The sequence below is a fragment of the Hyperolius riggenbachi genome, chromosome 6, assembly GCF_040937935.1.
Source record: "Hyperolius riggenbachi isolate aHypRig1 chromosome 6, aHypRig1.pri, whole genome shotgun sequence".
Taxonomy (NCBI): Eukaryota; Metazoa; Chordata; class Amphibia; order Anura; family Hyperoliidae; genus Hyperolius; species Hyperolius riggenbachi.
Genome location: NC_090651.1, coordinates 359,616,400 through 359,636,278, shown reverse-complemented (window position 1 = coordinate 359,636,278; position 19,879 = coordinate 359,616,400). Strand labels below are relative to the sequence as shown.

General features: G+C 45.5%; 1 protein-coding gene across 1 annotated transcript in view; it reads left to right on the top strand.

Moving 5' to 3' along the window:
- The window catches only part of LOC137522259 (uncharacterized), a 61,751-nt gene that overhangs the window by 22,798 nt on the left and 19,074 nt on the right, over positions 1-19,879 (top strand). The window lies entirely within an intron of this gene.

Genomic DNA, 19,879 nt, shown 5'->3' with positions numbered 1-19,879 from the left:
TATGTTTAATAGGTTTAGGGAAGTGTATTACTAATGGACTGTTATAAGAAAATATTCACTTACCTTTAGACTATTATCAAATTATATTATTGAGGCACTGTTGTTAACTGTTGTGAATGGTCCTTCCTGGGCATTGGAGGTCATTAAGAGTCCAACAGGATGGAATACTTAACGACTCCCAATGCCTGAGCAGGATTGATTGGTGGCTGATGTATACATACTACAATCGTCGGCTGAAACAGTCGATATTGGCCACTTTGGCCACCAATTATTGCATGTATGTACATACCTGTAGTCTTCGCCCACAAGTAGATATCTGAGTCTTCTTTCTTCAAACTCTGCCACTGAGAATTTATGGCCTTGATGACCATTTGTGGCCAGAGATGCCACTGCAATCCTTACGGTAGCTTTTGGATATTAGTCATCCAGCTCAAACAGGAGTTAACATTGGTATTCAGAGGAAATTTAAGAAACTCCACCAACTAAACCCATAGAACCTGGTCCATCAGTCTAGTCAGCTTAGCATTGGAATCAGAGAACCTCAGATAAGGATGGTCTGAAATTAACAGGTGATTAAAGCATAAACACATGACCATTGCCATTGTCAGATATTGCCCTTTCATAATCAAATGTATAACATAGCATTCATTTCAACAATTGGTTAAAAGCAAACATCACTAACTAACGGGAAGTGAAGGTGAAAAGCATAAAAAAAACTCTTCACCTAAGTCATTGTGGGTTCAACAAATGGATAATAAAGTGCCACATGTAATGAGAAGAAACTGAATACAGGAGAAAAGGAGTGGGGGATAAAATTACCCAGGGTCTTTGACTTATCATTACCGTGTTTCCCCGACAATAAGACACTGTCTTATATTAATTTTTGCTCTAAAAGATGTGCTAGGGCTTATTTTCAGAGGATGTCTTATTTTTGGGCAAACACTGGTAGTTTTCCTATACAAAATGTACATACTGTATGCCATGCTGAAACAAAAGCAGCATGCTCAGAGCTTGTGGTATGCAGATATTGGCTTTCACTTATGATGATGATGCTGGGTACACACTATGAGATTTTCTGGCCGATTTACTGTCAAATCAATTCTTTCAAACATGTTCGATTTGCCTTCTGATCGATTTCCGGGCATTTTCCGATCGATTACCTATTAAAGTGCACGGAAATCGATCGGAAAATGTTCGGAATTTGATCGGAAAGCAAATCGAACATGTTGGAAATAATCGATCTGACAGTAAATTGGCCAGAAAATCTCATAGTGTGTACCCAGCATCAGAGTCTATTTCTTGCAGGCAGAGAACTCTGTCAGGCTCCCCAGAGCATAGGATAAGCTGTGTGTCCTGGGAAGAGGTGACGAGGAGAAGTGCTGCTGATGCTTATCACAAACAGATCAGGAGGGATGGCTCCAACAAAAACACAAATTGCCTGACACATATATAGGACTGTGTAGAACTCCCATTATACTGCTGTTTTCCTGTATCCAGGCTTTTTATTCAGCGTGACTTGCTGGTGTCATGTGGGCTTCTAGTTTGTGCTTAAATTCGGGGGATGTCTTACATTTCAAGCATTCTTGAAATTCCTGCTAGGTCTCATTCTCAGGGGATGTCTTACTTTAGGGGAAACACAGTAGTTGTTATTAGATAACTAAAAGTATATTTAGGAGGAATATTTATATAGATGTAATGGTTCAGGATAAATTAGCCCTGTGTTTAAGACATTTTTAAAATGAAGGCTGCTTTAAATTTGACCCTGTCAGGCTTGTCTGGTCAATAACCACAGTTCAGACTGTATGCCCATATGACTGACCCAGAGTCCAACCTGTAACACCTGCACAAACGCCTACCTAACACAATACTAACAATACCCTGCAGGCAGCTGTAGCATACAGTTTGACAGATAGCCAAACACCAGACAGAACCTGAATACTTAGCAATGCAATTAGGGCACAACAGAGCTATATATATATATCAGTCACCTGAGGCCTAGTGGATACGGCTATCCAGACTAGTGAATTCAGATGCAGGAGAGCCAGGAGCTCCAGGGAGAAGTAAGCAGATCCAGGATAGGAGCTTCCAGAAGTATCGTATTTAAAACAGGCCAAAGTCAGTCCAGGCAGAGTTCATGCAATCTGGGTCCAAATTAAGGGTCAATGCAGGCAACAAGCAAAGCGTAGTCCAGGTTCAAGGCAGTAGTCGGAAACAGGAATCAAGCAGAGGTTAAGCATGGTCAAGGTTCAAGGCAATAGTCAGAAACAGGAATCAAGCAAACAGTGAGCGCTACTCAGCAACAAGCCAAAAGCTAATGCTATCACGGGCGATGACTGGGGGCGCTCACCAGGTTTAAATACTGGAATTAACTAATCAACATAAAGCAGAATTGAACACAAACCAATAACAGATCAGCGTGTCAACTGATCAAGCAAGCATACATGTGGTTACTCCGCCTGTCCAATGGGAGCTGAGCAGTCTCCTGCGCTCCAGTGATGTCAGTCGGCGCTGCAGCTCGGGTCTCGTCATTCCGCTACTGACAGTCATCGGCGGACCTTACAGACACATTATAGAGGACACTTTTTAGCCAAGATTGTGGTCATTTGATTATGAGCTTGGGAACATCTGGCAACCATTTTGATTTTGGCATATGTCCTGTGGGTACCCTCATACATTCATACCTTCATGAACTGGTATATGTCTCCCATCTATTAAAAAGCATTATTTTGGAGCAATTTCAGTTAATTCTGCTTAGCTAATCTGGGCACTGAAGATAACTAGGTCATTTAAAGGAGAAAAACTGATTGCTGCTGATGTGAGGAGGGATGGGGGTTATACAGGGAGTGCAGAATTATTAGGCAAATGAGTATTTTGACCACATCATCCTCTTTATGCATGTTGTCTTACTCCAAGCTGTATATGCTCGAAAGCCTACTACCAATTAAGCATATTAGGTGATGTGCATCTCTGTAATGAGAAGGGGTGTGGTCTAATGACATCAACACCCTATATCAGGTGTGCATAATTATTTCCTTTGGCAAAATGGGTCAAAAGAAGGACTTGACAGGCTCAGAAAAGTCAAAAATAGTGAGGTATCTTGCAGAGGGATGCAGCACTCCTAAAATTGCAAAGCTTCTGAAGCGTGATCATCAAACAATCAAGCGTTTCGTTCAAAATAGTCAACAGGGTCGCAAGAAGCATGTGGAAAAACCAAAGCACAAAATAACTGCCCATGAACTGAGAAAAGTCAAGCGTGCAGCTGCCAAGATGCCACTTGCCACCAGTTTGGCCATATTTCAGAGCTGCAACATCACTGGAGTGCCCAAAAGCACAAGGTATGCAATACTCAGAGACATGGCCCAGGTAAGAAATGCTGAAAGACGACCACCACTGAACAAGACACACAAGCTGAAACGTCAAGACTGGGCCAAGAAATATCTCAAGAATGATTTTTCTAAGGTTTTATGGACTGATGAAATGAGAGTGAGTCTTGATGGGCCAGATGGATGGGCCCGTGGCTGGATTGGTAAAGGGCAGAGAGCTCCAGTCCGACTCAGACGCCAGCAAGGTGGAGGTGGAGTACTGGTTTGGGCTGGTATCATCAAAGATGAGCTTATGGGGCCTTTTCGGGTTGAGGATGGAGTCAAGCTCAACTCCCAGTCCTACTGCCAGTTTCTGGAAGACACCTTCTTCAAGCAGTGGTACAGGAAGAAGTCTGCGTCCTTCAAGAAAAACATGATTTTCATACAGGACAATGCTCCATCCCACGCGTTCAAGTACTCCAGAGAATGGCTGGCAAGAAAGGGTATAAAAGAAGAAAAACTGGCCTCCTTGTTCACCAGATCTGAACCCCATTGAGAACCTGTGGTCCATCATAAAATGTGAGATTTACAAGGAGGGAAAACAGTACACCTCTCTGAACAGTGTCTGGGAGGCTGTGGTTGCTGCTGCACGCAATGTTGATGGTGAACAGATCAAAACACTGACAGAATCCATGGATGCCAGGCTTTTGAGTGTCCTTGCAAAGAAAGGTGGCTATATTGGTCACTGGTTTGTTATTGTTTTGTTTTTGAATGTCAGAAATGTATATTTGTGAATGTTGAGATGTTATATTGGTTTCACTGGTAAAAATAAATAATTGAAATGGGTATATATTTGTTTTTTGTTAAGTTGCCTAATAATTATGCACAGTAATAGTCACCTGTACACACAGATATCCCCCTAAAATAGCTAAAACTAAAAACAAACTAAAAACTACTTTCAAAAATATTCAGCTTTGATATTAATTTGTTTTTTGGGTTCATTGAGAACATGGTTGTTGTTCAATAATAAAATTATTCCTCAAAAATACAACTTGCCTAATAATTCTGCACTCCCTGTATTGTATTACAAATGAAGAATTTTAGAGCTTAATATAGGCAGGGTTTATCAGTCTTAGTGGGATAGATCTGACGTAAAGGCAAGTATCATGTAATATGGTGTGTTTTCTTTTTTTCAAGAGATGAACCAAATGTTTTTTTTTTAAACCAACCCAGAGCACAGCAAACAAAAGTAAATACTTTAATATATATATATATATATATATATATATATATATATATATATATATATATATATATATGTACAAACCGTTCGCTGGCGAACCCCTCACCCTGTACTACTTCCAGGTCGCTATGACCTGGAGTAGTACGGCTGCGCTGGGCCAGCAGTACGCGTCCTTGATTGCGCGCCTGTTGCCGGGCGCTTTCTGCGCATGTGCGTGACGTCATGAGTGATCAAAGACGCGCACCACCGGCCCAGCGCAGCTGTACTACTCCGGGTCATAGCGAACCGGAAGTAGTATTTGCCCGTAGAGATTCGCTAGCGAACGGTTCGCTAACATCTACACAGCATATATATATATATATATATATATATATATATATATATATACATATATATATATATATATATATATATATATATACTGTATATATTTACATGTATATATATATATATATATATATATATATATATATATATATATACAGTGGTGTGAAAAACTATTTGCCCCCTTCCTGATTTCTTATTCTTTTGCATGTTTGTCACACTTAAATGTTTCTGCTCATTAAAAACCGTTAACTATTAGTCAAAGATAACATAATTGAACACAAAATGCAGTTTTAAATGATGGTTTTTATTATTTAGTTAGAAAAAAAAACTCCAAATCTACATGGCCCTGTGTGAAAAAGTGATTGCCCGCCCTTGTTAAAAAATAACTTAAAGGTGGTTTATTACACTGGTGTTCAATTTCTGTAGTCACCCCCAGGCCTGATTACTGCCACACCTGTTTCAATCAAGAAATCACTTAAATAGGAGCTATCTGACACAGAGAAGTAGACCAAAAGCACCTCAAAAGCTAGACATCATGCCAAGATCCAAAGAAATTCAGGAACAAATGAGAAACAAAAGTACTGTAATTGAAATCTATCAGTCTGGTAAAGGTTATAAAGCCATTTCTAAAGCTTTGGGACTCCAGCAAACCACAGTAAGAGCCATTATCCACAAATGGCAAACACATGGAACAGTGATGAACCTTCCCAGGAGTGGCCGGACAACCAAAATTACCCCAAGAGCGCAGAGAAAACTCATCCGAGAGGCCACAAAAGACCCCAGGACAACATCTAAAGAACTGCAGGCTTCACTTGCCTCAATTAAGGTCAGTGTTCACGACTCCACCACAAGAAAGAGACTGGGCAAAAACGGCCTGCATGGAAGATATCCAAGGCGCAAACCACTTTTAAGCAAAAAGAACATTAAGGCTCATCTCAATTTTGCTAAAAAAAAATCTCAATGATTGCCAAGACTTTTGGGAAAATACATTGTGGACCGACGAGACAAAAGTTGAACTTTTTGGAAGGTGCGTGTCCCGTTACATCTGGCGTAGAAGTAACACAGCATTTCAGCAGAAGAAGATCATACCAACAGTAAAATATGGTGGTGGTAGTGTGATGGTCTGGGGTTGTTTTGCTGCTTCAGGACCTGGAACGCATGCTGTGATAGATGGAACCATGAATTCTACTGTCTGCCAAAAAATCCTGAAGGAGAATGTCCGGCCATCTGTTCGTCAACTCAAGCTGAAGCGATCTTGGGTGCTGCAGCAGGACAATGACCCAAAACACACCAGCAAATTCACCTCTGAATGGCTGAAGAAAAACAAAATGAAGACTTTGGAGAGGCCTAGTCAAAGTCCTGACCTGAATCCTATTGAGATGTTGTGGCATGACCTTAAAAAGGCGATTCATGCTAGAAAACCCTCAAATAAAGCTGAATTACAACAATTCTGCAAAGATGAGTGGGCCAAAATTCCTCCAGAGCGCTGTAGAAGACTCGTTGCAAGTTATCGCAAATGCTTGATTGCAGTTATTGCTGCTAAGGGTGGCCCAACCAGTTATTAGGTTCAGGGGGCAATAACTTTTTCACACAGGGCCATATAGGTTTTGAGGTTTTTTTCTCACTAAATAATAAAAAACATCATTTAAAACTGCATTTTGTGTACAATTATGTTATCTTTGACTAATAGTTAACGGTTTTTGATGAGCAGAAACATTTAAGTGTGACAAACATGCAAAAGAATAAGAAATCAGGAAAGGGGCAAATAGTTTTTCACACCACTGTATATATATATATATATATATATATATATATATATATATATATATATATATATATATATATATATATATATATATATATATATATATATATATATATATATATACTAGCTGATGAGTATGTATTTGGCTGGTGCTGACTCTGCCCACTTTTTCTAACCCTAACCCACAAACACTTCCCCAGCATTTGAACCCCAGTCTCCCAATGACCAACTGTAGCAGGTTTGAGGCATCTGCTATTAATCATGTAATAATGGCAGCAATTTATATATTTCCCTTGAAAATCAACAGTTGAATTTTGATTGGCTATAATAGGCTCCCTCCACTTCCCTGAATATTAATCTCAGTCACCCAGTGCCCATCTGGGCAAAGTTTGAGAACCCTGCCATTAACAGTGTAAGAAGGCCTGCAGTTTATATTTTCTAAGTGAAATTTGTTTTTGGCTCTGCCCACTTTTTGTAACCTGGACACACAGTCACTCAATTACCAAGTTTGTGAGCTTTGTGGCATCAAAATTGTGTGTATGGAAGCAGTTTACCCAGCAAATAAATCTGATTGGCTGTTTGTGGCTCCAACCCTTTAGTGAATTTCAACCCCAGGCCTCTGTCATTAACAGTGTAAGAATGGCAGCAGTTTCAATATTCCCTTTGAAAATCAATAGCTGAATTTTGATTGGCTGTTGTGTGCTCCACCTGCTTTTTCAAATATTAATCCGTCACCCAGTGACCAACTGTGCAAAGTTTTGAGAACCCTGCCATTAACAGTGTAAGAATGGCTGCAGTTTATATTTTCCCATGTAAAAGTTAGTTGTTTTTGGCTCTGCCCACTGTTTGTATCCTTGACATACAGTCACTCAATGACCAAGTTTATGAGCTTTGGGGTCCTTGGCATCAATAAGTTGAATTTTTCCATTGAAATGAAACAAATCTGATTGGCTGTTTGTGGCCCGCCCCCTTTACAGAATGTAAACCCCAGTCTCTTAGTGACTGACTGTACCAGATTTGAGGCCTCTGCCATTAAGAGTGTAAGAATAGCAGCAATGTAAATATGTAATTTTGATTGGCTGTTATAGGCTCCACCCATTTTCCTGAGTATTAATCCCAGTCACCCAGTGACCAACTGTGCAAAGTTTGAGAACCCTGCCATTAACAGTGTAAAAATGGCTGCAGTTTGTATTTGGCCAGTGAAATTTGGTTTTTGGCTCCACCCACTTTTTATAACCTTGACACAATCACTTAATGACCAAGTTTGTGAGCTTTGAGGTTCCTGGCATCAAAAATGTGTGAATGGAAGCTGTTTCTCCAGCAAGGAAATCTGATTAGCTGTTTGTGGCTCCACCCCTTTTTTGGTGAATTTAAACCCCAGTCACCCAATGACTGACTGGTAAAAGTTTGAAGCCTTTGCCATAAATAGTGTAAGAATGGCAGCAGTTTCAATATTCTCCTTGAAAATCAATAGGTGAATTTTGATTGGCTGTTGTAGGCTCCACCCACTTTCCTGAATATTAATCTCATTCACCCAGTGACCAAGTGAGCCAAGTTTGAGAGCCCTGCGATCAACAGTGTAAGAATGGCTGCAGTTTACATTTTCCCATTTAAAATGAATGGCTAAAATTTGATTGGCTGTTTTATAATCCGCCCACTTTTCCTGGATTTGTAACCTCGGTCACCAAGTGACCAACTGTGCCAAGTGTGGGGACTCTGGCTTGATTACTGTGAGAATAACAGCCTTTTACATTTTTCCATTGACATGAATGGGTGAAATCTGATTTGCTGTTTGTTTATTCATTTAATTTCTATGGGAATATACAAACTATTTATGCCAAAGCTCACAAACTTGGTCGTTGAGTGTTTGTGTGTTAGAGTTAAAAGAAACGGGCGGAGCCGACACCAGCCAAATACATACCTGGGCAACACCGGGTCATCAGCTATATATATATATATATATATATATATATATATATATATATATATATATATATATATATATACTAGCTGGACGCCCGGCGTTGCCTGGGTATGTATTTGGCTAGTGTTGGCTCTGCCCACTTTTCCTAACTCTAACACACAATTACTTAATAACCAAGTATGTGAGCTTTGCGGTCTTTGGCATCAATAATTTGCAATGAAATAAAATTAATCTGATTGGATGTGGCTCCACCCCTTTCTGAATTTGAACCCCAATCACCCAATGGCCAACTGTACCAGGTACAGGTGATTAACAGTGCAAGAATGGCATCAATTAAATATTCCCCTTAAAGATTAATAGGTGGATTTTGACTGGCTTTTATAGGCTCCACCCACTTTTCTGAATATTAATCCCAGTCACCCAGTGACCAACTGTGCAAAGTTTGAGAACCCTACCATTAACAGTGTAAGAATGGCTGCAGTTTACATTTGCGCAATGAAATTTGTATTTTTCTCCACCCACTTATTTCCTAACATTGTTCAGGTATGTATTTGGCTGGTGTTGGCTCCGCCTACTATTTCTAACCCTAACACACAATTACTCAATAACCAAGTTTGTGATCTTTGCGGTCTTTGGCATCAATAATTTGCATTGAGATTAAACAAATCTGATTGGCTGTTTGTGGCTCCACCCCTTTGTCTGAATTTGAACCCCAGTCACCCAATGACCAACTGTACCAGGTTTAAAGGGAACCAGAGAGGAACTCTCTTTAAAAACAGAAAAAGCTTTTATACATACCTGGGGCTTCTTCCAGCCCCATATGCACGGATCGCTCCCATGCCGCCGTCCACCGCTTCCTGTATCGGCGGTACCGGGTCCCGTCACTTCCGGCGGACGGGGCCAATTGTCCACATGAGCAGGGGCTCCCTCCATACCCTTACGCGTGCGGCTGCTCAGTATGCAGCTGCACGCGTAAGTGTATGCTGGGAGCCCCTGTGATGCGGTCAATTGGCCGCGTCCTGCCGCCGACTGGCCGACTGGCCGAAACTACGGGACCCGGTACCGCAGGATACAGGAATCGGAGGACGGCGGCATGGGAGCGATCCGTGCGTATGGGTCTGGAGGAAGCCCCAGGTATGCATAATAGCTTTTTTCTGGGGCCTCTGGTTCCCTTTAAGGCTTGTGCCATTAACATTGCAAGAATGGTAGCAATTACATATTCCCCTTGAAAATCAATAGGTGAATTTTGATTGGCTTTTGTAGGCTCCACCCACTTCTCTGAATATTAATCCTAGTCACCCAGTGACCAATTGTGCAAAGTTTGAGAACCCTACCATTAAAAGTGTAAGAATTGCTGCAGTTTACATTTTCTCAGTGAAATTTGCATTTGTCTCCGCCTACTGATGACCCGGCATTGCCCGATTATGTATTTTGCAGGTGCTGGCTGCGCCCACTTTTTCTAACCCTAACACACAATTAATCAATTTCTCAATGACCAAGTTTGTGAGCTTTGCGGTCTTTGGCATCAATAACCTGCATTAAAATGAAACAAATCATATTGGCTGTGTGTGGCTCCACCCTGTTTTATGAATGTAAACCCCAGTCATGCAATGATCAACTGTACCAGGTTTGAGGCTTGTGCCATTAACAGTGCAAGAATGGCAGCAATTAAATATTCCCCTGAAAAATCAATAGGTAATTTTTGATTGCCTTTTGTAGGCTCCACCCACTTTTCTGAATATTAACCCCAGTCACCCAGTAACCAACTGTACAAAGTTTGAGAACCCTACTATTAACAGTGTAAGAATGGCTGTGTAACGATCTGCTCAGCTGTCTGCACGGGCAGACAGCTGTTTGTCCATTCCTTAAGTCTGAGGGCTGCAGGTCTCTGGAAAAGAGACCTGCCTGTGCTTTGAAAGTTTTCGACCTGCTCTACTGCTGAGCAATTTGCATACACTTGTCATGCAAACGGCCTAGCTGCCTCCTTTGAAGGTTTGCAGTATAAATACCATGTGATCCCAGAATCCTTTGCTGCTCATAGAGGTTTGTTCCTGCTGGACTCGCCTGGAGTGTCAGCCACTGCTGTCTTAGTATAGTTAATTCTTGGGGAGTGCTCCTTGCATTCCTATTTATTGCAGTCAGTTTGTGTATAATTTGTACTGCCTATTCAGTCCTGTCTTGTTTTTTCTGTCGCGATTGCGCTGTCGCCAGAGGCGGTTGATAGCGAATCGCTCTGTCTTGTTTGGATCGCACTAGCCTCTAGCGGTAGCGGCTGTGGATCCCTCTGATCTGTTTTCTTGGAGTGTAAGCTGGAGCAGCAGTTGCTACTGGCTACCTCATCTGTCCTTCTTGTTTGGATCGCACTAGCCTCTAGTAGTGTTGGGCGAACAGTGTTCGCCACTGTTCGGGTTCTGCAGAACATCACCCTGTTCGGGTGATGTTCGAGTTCGGCCGAACACCTGACGGTGCTCGGCCAAACCGTTCGGCCACATGGCCGAACTAAGAGCGCATGGCCGAACGTTCCCCGAACGTTCGGCTAGCGCTGTGATTGGCCGAACGGGTCACGTGGTTCGGGCCCGAACGCGCTCTGATTGGCCGAACAGTCACGTGGTTCGGGTAAATAAATACCCGAACCACGTCATATCTCCGCCATTTCTCTGTGGGTTTAGCTTTGGGTAGGCAGGCAGGGTAGTTCGCTCTCCAGCCACGCTAGCCAGGGTCCCCCCCAGTCATTGTGTGTCGCTGCTGGGAACAGTAGTACACCGCTCGCTCAGCCACACTATATATATAGCATTGTTTACTGCCACTGTGTACCTCGCTCAGCCACGCTATATATAGCATTGTGTTTTCTGACACTCTGTGTACACGGCTTAGCCTGGCTATATAGCATTGTGTGTACTGCCACTGTGCACCTCGCTCAGCCACGCTATATATAGCATTGTGTTTTCTGACACTCTGTGTACACGGCTTAGCCTGACTATATAGCATTGTGTGTACTGCCACTGTGCACCTCGCTCAGCCACGCTATATATAGCATTGTGTTTTCTGACACTCTGTGTACACGGCTTAGCCTGACTATATAGCATTGTGTGTACTGCCACTGTGCACCTCGCTCAGCCACGCTATATATAGCATTGTGTTTACTGCCACTCTGTGTACACCGCTCAGCCAGACTATATACCATTGTTTACTGACACTCTGTGTACACCGCTCAGCCAGACTATATACCATTGTTTACTGACACTCTGTGTACACGGCTCAGCCTGACTATATAGCATTGTGTGTACTTCCACTGTGCACCTCGCTCAGCCACGCTATATATAGCATTGTGTTTTCTGACACTCTGTGTACACGGCTTAGCCTGACTATATAGCATTGTGTGTACTGCCACTGTGCACCTCGCTCAGCCACGCTATATATAGCATTGTGTTTACTGCCACTCTGTGTACACCGCTCAGCCAGACTATATACCATTGTTTACTGACACTCTGTGTACACCGCTCAGCCAGACTATATACCATTGTTTACTGACACTCTGTGTACACGGCTCAGCCTGACTATATAGCATTGTGTGTACTGCCACTGTGCACCTCGCTCAGCCACGCTATATATAGCATTGTGTTTACTGCCACTCTGTGTACACCGCTCAGCCAGACTATATACCATTGTTTACTGACACTCTGTGTACACCGCTCAGCCAGACTATATACCATTGTTTACTGACACTCTGTGTACACGGCTCAGCCTGACTATATAGCATTGTGTGTACTGCCACTGTGCACCTCGCTCAGCCACGCTATATATAGCATTGTGTTTTCTGATACTCTGTGTACACGGCTTAGCCTGACTATATAGCATTGTGTGTACTGCCACTGTGCACCTCGCTCAGCCACGCTATATATAGCATTGTGTTTACTGCCACTCTGTGTACACCGCTCAGCCAGACTATATACCATTGTTTACTGACACTCTGTGTACACCGCTCAGCCAGACTATATACCATTGTTTACTGACACTCTGTGTACACGGCTCAGCCTGACTGTATAGCATTGTGTGTACTGCCACTGTGTACCTCGCTCAGCCACGCTATATATAGCATTGTTTACTGACACTCTGTGTACACGGGTCAGCCAGACTATATAGCATTGTGTGTACTGCCACTCTGTGTACACGGCTCAGCCAGACTATATATCATTGTGTGTACTGCCACTCTGTGTACACCGCTCAGCCAGACTATATAGCATTGTGTGTACTGCCACTCTGTGTACACCGCTCAGCCAGACTATATAGCATTGTGTGTACTGCCACTGTGTACCTCGCTCAGCCACGCTATATATAGCATTGTTTACTGACACTCTGTGTACACGGCTCAGCCAGACTATATAGCATTGTGTGTACTGCCACTCTGTGTACACCGCTCAGCCAGACTATATAGCATTGTGTGTACTGCCACTCTGTGTACACCGCTCAGCCAGACTATATAGCATTGTGTTTACTTCCACTCTGTGTCTGCTGGGCCTGGGAACAGTAGTACACCGCTCACCTGCCACTGTATAGCATTGTGCTCTGTGTCGCTGCTGGGAATAGTGGTACACCGCTCACCCGCCACTGTATAGCATTGTGCTCTGTGTCGCTGCTGGGAATAGTGGTACTGTATAGCATTTCTGTACTGCCACTGTACTGCTGCCAGTCAGCGTGTACTGTAAGGATAAGTGAAATGAGGAAGAAATCCGGTGAAAGAGGAAGGGGCAAGGGAAGAGGTGTTTCCCCTGACGGTTCACGTACAGGCCACAGGGGAGCACCCAAGAAAACCCACTCAATACCGCCCATGTTGTCCAGGACAACAACCCTCACAGATCCAAAAGAACAGGACCAGATAATTACTTGGATGACCTCTCAAGCGTCCAGCAGTGGGTTAAGCAGCACCAGCACATCACGCACGAGGTCCGAGTCCTCAGCCAGTTACAAGGAGCCAGTGGGCACAAAGCTGACACAACCGGCAGCGACACCACACACACAACTGCCAGATAACCAGTCCGATGAATTACCTCAGGACACAATGGGGTATTCGCAGGAGCTATTCCCAGCCCAACAAACTTCCACCTTTCAAAGGTCAATGGAGGAACAGCCAGAAATGTTGTGCCCGGATTCACAACCATTAACTGTGGGAAATGCACCGCGCACTGAAATACAAGGCGAGTCCGAGGAGGACTCGGAAACCCAAATCCCAGAGCAAGTTGGGCAGGAGGGGTTGCAATTGCAGTAGGTCGGCCGACAAGATCTGGAAGACGACGTTGGAGTGAGCTGCGCAGAGGTCGTTCTGGGGAGCTCTACTCCACGGCGGCGGCCCCCCACAATGACATATGACGAGTTTGAGGAGATGGAAGAGGAGGGTATGGACAATGTGGACATAGACCCAGATTTTGTTTCTGAACGAGAACATCGCCGTCGTAGCAGCAGCACAGATGAGTCTGTTGAAGAACACACTGATGCACGAGTTCGCCTTGTGCCACAAGGTAGGCGGCGCGCAATTTCAGGCACCACAAGCGTGGAAGTTCAAGTGAGAGGCAAAAGAGGAGCAAACAGAAATCGCCAGCAAAGAGGCAGGTGCTCCAAAGTCTGGGCTTTCTTTGAAGACTGCACTGAGGATGTTACCATGGCGATTTGCAAGGTGTGCAAGACCCGCCTGAGCAGGGGGAAAAGAATTAACAACCTCTCCACCACCAGCATGAGCCGCCACATGCTATTCAAACATCCCACTCTGTGGGCAAACGCGGCAGGACAGGGTACCAGCAACACTGCCTCCCTTGGGTTCACCAGACTCACCACCAGACCCGCCTCAGCAGCAGCAGTAGCCCAGCCATTGCGTGGTTCACAACATTCACAAACATCAGACGACGCTGACACTGTCACTTTCCGGAGTAGTGCTCTTGAGGTCTCCCAGTGTTCATCAAACACAACAACCAACAGCCCTTCCGTGTGCAGCGCTACGGTTCAGTTGTCTGTGTCGGAGATGTTTGAGCGCAAGAGGAAATTGCCAGCAAATGACCCCCGGGCCGTAGCAGTAACAGCCAGCATAGCCAAGCTTCTGGCCTGCGAAATGCTGCCATATCGAGTGGTGGAGACAAACAGCTTCAAGGGCATGATGTCAGTGGCCATCCCACATTACGTGGTTCCCAGCCGCTACCACTTTGCGCGCTCTGCAGTGCCTGAGTTGCATGAGCACGTGGTCAGCAAAATAACCCGAAGCTTGAAGAATGCCGTTGCCTGCAAGGTTCACCTCACCACTGACACTTCGACGAGTGCGTTCGGACAGGGTCGATACATCTCCCTTACCGCGCACTGGGTGAACCTTGTGGAGCCTGGCAGCGATTCCTCACCTGCTACGGCGCGGGTGTTGCCCACGCCGCAAACAGTTGCACTGCCGTCCCTCCCACTGGATAACAACAGCAGCACCTACCTCTCTGACTCCTTCTCCTCCAACGCATCTCAAAGCTGTACCTCATCCGGAAACGCTAACCCAGCAGCAGTAGGATCGTGGAAGCAGTGCAGCACAGCTGTTGGCATGCGTCAGCAAGCGTTGCTGAAGCTGATCTGCCTTGGGGATAAGCAGCACACAGGGGAGGAAATTTGGAAGGGAATAAAGGAACAGACGGATTTGTGGCTGGCACCGCTGGACCTGAAACCGGGCATGGTTGTGTGTGATAATGGGAGTAATCTCATTCGCGCTTTAAGGTTGGCTAAGCTGACACACATCCCTTGCCTGGCGCACGTGATGAAACTAGTAGTTCAGCGGTTCCTGAGGACATACCCAGGCGTGGCCGATCTTCTGTTGAAGGTGCGTCGAGTGGCCAAACATTGTAGAAATTCCAGTACTGCTTCGGGGGCACTCGCCAAGATGCAGGAGCGCTTCAATCTCCCCCACCATCGCTTGCTGTGTGATGTCCCTACGCGCTGGAATTCTACGCTGCACATGCTAGCACGCTTTTGTGAGCAGAAGAGTGCAGTGGTCCAGTACATGACCGCGCAGTACCGAGGCACATCCGGACAGCTGCCAAGCTTCTGTGGATCCGATTGGGCCAACATGTTGGACCTCTGCCAAGTCCTCCAAAATTTTGAGCAATCCACGTTGCTTGTGAGCAGTGACAACTCTTTAGTCAGCATTACCATACCACTGCTGTGTTTACTGAAGAGGTCAATGTTGAAAATCAAGGAAACAGCTGTCATGATGCAACTGGGGGAATCTGAAGGAGAAAACGATCAGCGTGATGGTACCAACATCAGGCCATCCGCCTCAGGGAACGCTGGCCCCAGCAGCTATGACGAAGAAGAGGAGGAGGAACAGCTGGAGTTGGAGCAGGAACTTCATGCCACCACTGACGAGGGCCAGAGCGGTGCACGTTGGACTTCCACAATTCAGCGCGAATGGTCAGCAGAAGCAGACCAGGAGGAAGGTGACGACTATGATGCATCACAACAACTATCACAACGCTCACAAGAGGATGATGAGGATTCTGGTAGGACTCTGGCACACATGGCTCAATTCATGCTAGACTGCATTGAACGCGACCCACGCATTGTGCGCATTCTGGACAACACCAATTACTGGGTTTATACCCTTCTGGATCCACGGTACAAACACAATGTTCCAAAACTGCTTGAAGAAAGAGTCAGACAGGTCAAAATGAAAGAATACCAGCAGGCCCTTGTGGAGACTTTAGAGAGGAGATTGACATCCTCCCCCTCCTCTAGCCAGTTGTACGCCGACAGACTGACTTCCGCAAACCCAGGACGACCAGGAGGGCAGCAAACAACGCAAGCCGCAGCTAGTGCCCAAAAGGGAATGGTATCGGCAGTGTCCTTGGAGTGGGAAAATTTTCTGACACCCATGCAGCAGCAGCCCACTGAACAGCAAGCGTGCAGATCCACCTCCAACACCGATCGCCTGGAGAAGATGGTCAAGGACTACATGTCAGATGACGTAGCTGTGTCGAAGAATCCATCTGCACCCTTCAACTATTGGGTATCGAAGCTAGACACCTGGCACGAACTGGCAATGTACGCAATAGAGGTGCTGGCTTGCCCGGCAGCCAGCGTTATGTCGGAACGCTGTTTCAGTGCTGCCGGAGGCATCGTCACAGATCGGCGTATCCGCCTCTCCACAGAAAATGCAGACCGTCTGACTCAAATTAAAATGAATCAATCCTGGATTGGAAATGACTACGCAACACTCCAGGACCCCAACCAAGTAACATGACCAATGAACATCTGGGATGGTGTAGCGTTTCCGGTCCCTGTTTATTGAACCTCTCATCTGTATTACATTTATGACTGCATGGCGGCAAAAAGCATTGCTGCTATATCCGCACGCTTTTTGTCCTCATGCAAGGCCTGGGTTGTTGTGTCTCAAAAAGCATGGCCTTCTCCTCCTGCGCCTGCTCCTGTTCCATCACGTGTGCTGCTGCTGCTGGGTTAGCGTTGCCGGTCCCTGTTTATGGAACCTCTTATCTTTATTACATTTATGACTGCATGGCGGTACAAAGCATGCTATCCGCACGCTTCTTGTCCTCATGCAAGGCCTGGGTTGTTGTGTCTCACAAAGCGTGGCCTTCTCCTCCTGCGCCTCCTCCTGTTCCATCACGTCTGCTGCTGCTGGGTTAGCGTTGCCGCGTGGTCCCTGTTTATTGAACCACTTATCTTTATTACATTTATGACTGCATGGCGGTACAAAGCATGCTATCCGCACGCTTCTTGTCCTCATGCAAGGCCTGGGTTGTTGTTTTTCCTACAAAGCGTGGCCTTCTCCTCCTGCGCCTTCTCCTGTTCCATCACGTCTGCTGCTGCTGGGTTAGCGTTGCCGCGTGGTCCCTGTTTATTGAACCACTTATCTTTATTACATTTATGACTGCATGGCGGTACAAAGCATGCTATCCGCACGCTTCTTGTCCTCATGCAAGGCCTGGGTTGTTGTGTCTCACAAAGCGTGGCCTTCTCCTCCTGCGCCACCCTCCTCCTGTTCCATCACGTGTGCTGCTGCTGGGTTAGCGTTACCGGTCCCTTTTCCTGGAACCTCTTATATGTATTACATTTATGACTGCATGCCGACAAAAAGCATGTTACCTGTGCAAAGAAAACAGACATTTCCCGCATTTAAAAGACAGTTTTCCCTTTGAAACTTTAAAATCGATTTTCTCAAAAACTATAAGCTCTTTTTGCTAAATTTTTTTTCCTCTTGTACCCACTCCCAAGGTGCACATACCCTGTAAATTTGGGGTATGTAGCATGTAAGGAGGATTTACAAAGCACAAAAGTTCGGGTCCCCATTGACTTCCATTATGTTCGGAGTTCGGGTCGAACACCCGAACATCGCGGCCATGTTCGGCCTGTTCGGCCCGAACCCGAACATCTAGATGTTCGCCCAACACTAGCCTCTAGCGGTAGCAGCTGTGGATCCTTCCGATCTGTGTTCCTGGAGTGTAAGCTGGAGCAGCGGTTGCTACTGGCTACCTCATTTGTCTGTCTTGTCTGTTTGTGCTCATTTGTGTTACTTGTGGCTAGTTAGGGTGGTGCGCTTATCACTGGGTGCCTAACACGCGGTGATCGTGCAGAAAACGCGTTCGCTGTTGCGAATGAGTGAGGTGTTCGCGTTTAGCTAGCGTTTGTTATTTTTCTTATCCTCTAATTGTTGTTTTCTGTGCCTTTGCTACTCTCGTGCTCTGTCCTGCTCAGTCTGGTGTCACTATTTGGCAATCGCCATTCTTGCGATTGCGTTCCCACTTCGTTTCCGCTGTTGTGTGTTCACCGTCGCTGGGTGGCGACTAGTTTGGTGGACACACATTGATTCTGTCTCTGTGCTCTCTCTCTTTAGGGGCTATCTTGCCCTGTGTTGCTTCGTAGTGACGGCCGTGCTGGACTGGTGCGCAACATGGCCAGAGTGCAGGCCGTGGCAGTTTTCCAGCCCATATGGTTGCCGGGCTGTGGTAGCTCAATGATAGAACAGTGACTGTCCAGCTGATCAAATTGGGTCTGTCCACAATGAAGCAACAACCTTATTATCTTCTTGTATGTAGGTAGGCATAGGTAGGAGTCCCAATATAGGTAGGTAGGTAGGCATAGGTAGGAGTTCCAGTATAGGTAGGTAGGCATAGGTAGGTGCCTCAGTAGTTAGCTAGGCATAGGTAGGAGACCCAGTATAGGTAGGTAGGCATAGGTAGGTGTCCCAGTAGTTAGCTAGGCATAGGTAGGAGACCCAGTATAGGTAGGTAAGCATAGGTAGGAGTCCCAGTATAGGTAGGTAGGTGCCTCAGTAGTTAGCTAGGCATAGGTAGGAGACCCAGTATAGGTAGGTAGGTAGGTGCCTCAGTAGTTAGCTAGGCATAGGTAGGAGACCAAGTATAGGTAGGTAGGCATAGGTAGGTGTCCCAGTAGTTAGCTAGGCATAGGTAGGAGACCCTGTATAGGTAGGTAGGTGCCTCAGTAGTTAGCTAGGCATAGGTAGGAGACCCAGTATAGGTAAGTAGGCATAGGTAGGTGTCCCAGTAGTTAGCTAGGCATAGGTAGGAGACCCAGTATAGGTAGGTAGGTGCCTCAGTAGTTAGCTAGGCATAGGTAGGAGACCCAGTATAGGTAGGTAGGTGCCTCAGTAGTTAGCTAGGCATAGGTAGGAGACCCAGTATAGGTAAGTAAGCATAGGCAGGTGTCCCAGTAGTTAGCTAGGCATAGGTAGGAGTCCCAGTATAGGTAGGTAGGCATAGGTAGGTCCCCTAGTATAGGTAGGTAGGTAGGTGTCCCCGTATAGGTAAGTAGGTGCCCCAGTAGTTAGGTAGGCATAGGTAGGTGCCCCAGTATAGATAGTTAGGCAGGGCCTGGCTGGCACAGTAATAACAATTACCAAGGTCCAGCTGCAACAGATAGGGCTGTATAATGTCAGTGTCAGTGAGCAACACACACACAAAAAAACACATCAGGAAAACATTAGAGCTCTCAAAAGAGCTGTTGAGGGGTGCTATTTTAGCAATAACTATCAGCCAGGAGCAAGCCAAGAGCCTAACTAATCTTTCCCTAGGAGAAAAAATCTGCAGCAGCTCTCCCTAGTCTGTCTATTTGCAGCAGGCACACGAGTGAGTGTCATGGCCAGCGAGCCTGCATTATATAAGGGGGGGTGGGGCTCCAGGGCTTAGTGTAGCTTGAATGGCTACAATGTGCCTGCTGACTGTGATGCAGAGGGTCAAAGTTGACCCTCATAGTGCATTATGGGGCGAATCGAACTTCCGCAAAAGTTTGCATGGTCCAGGCGAACGCGAACCACCAAATTTCGC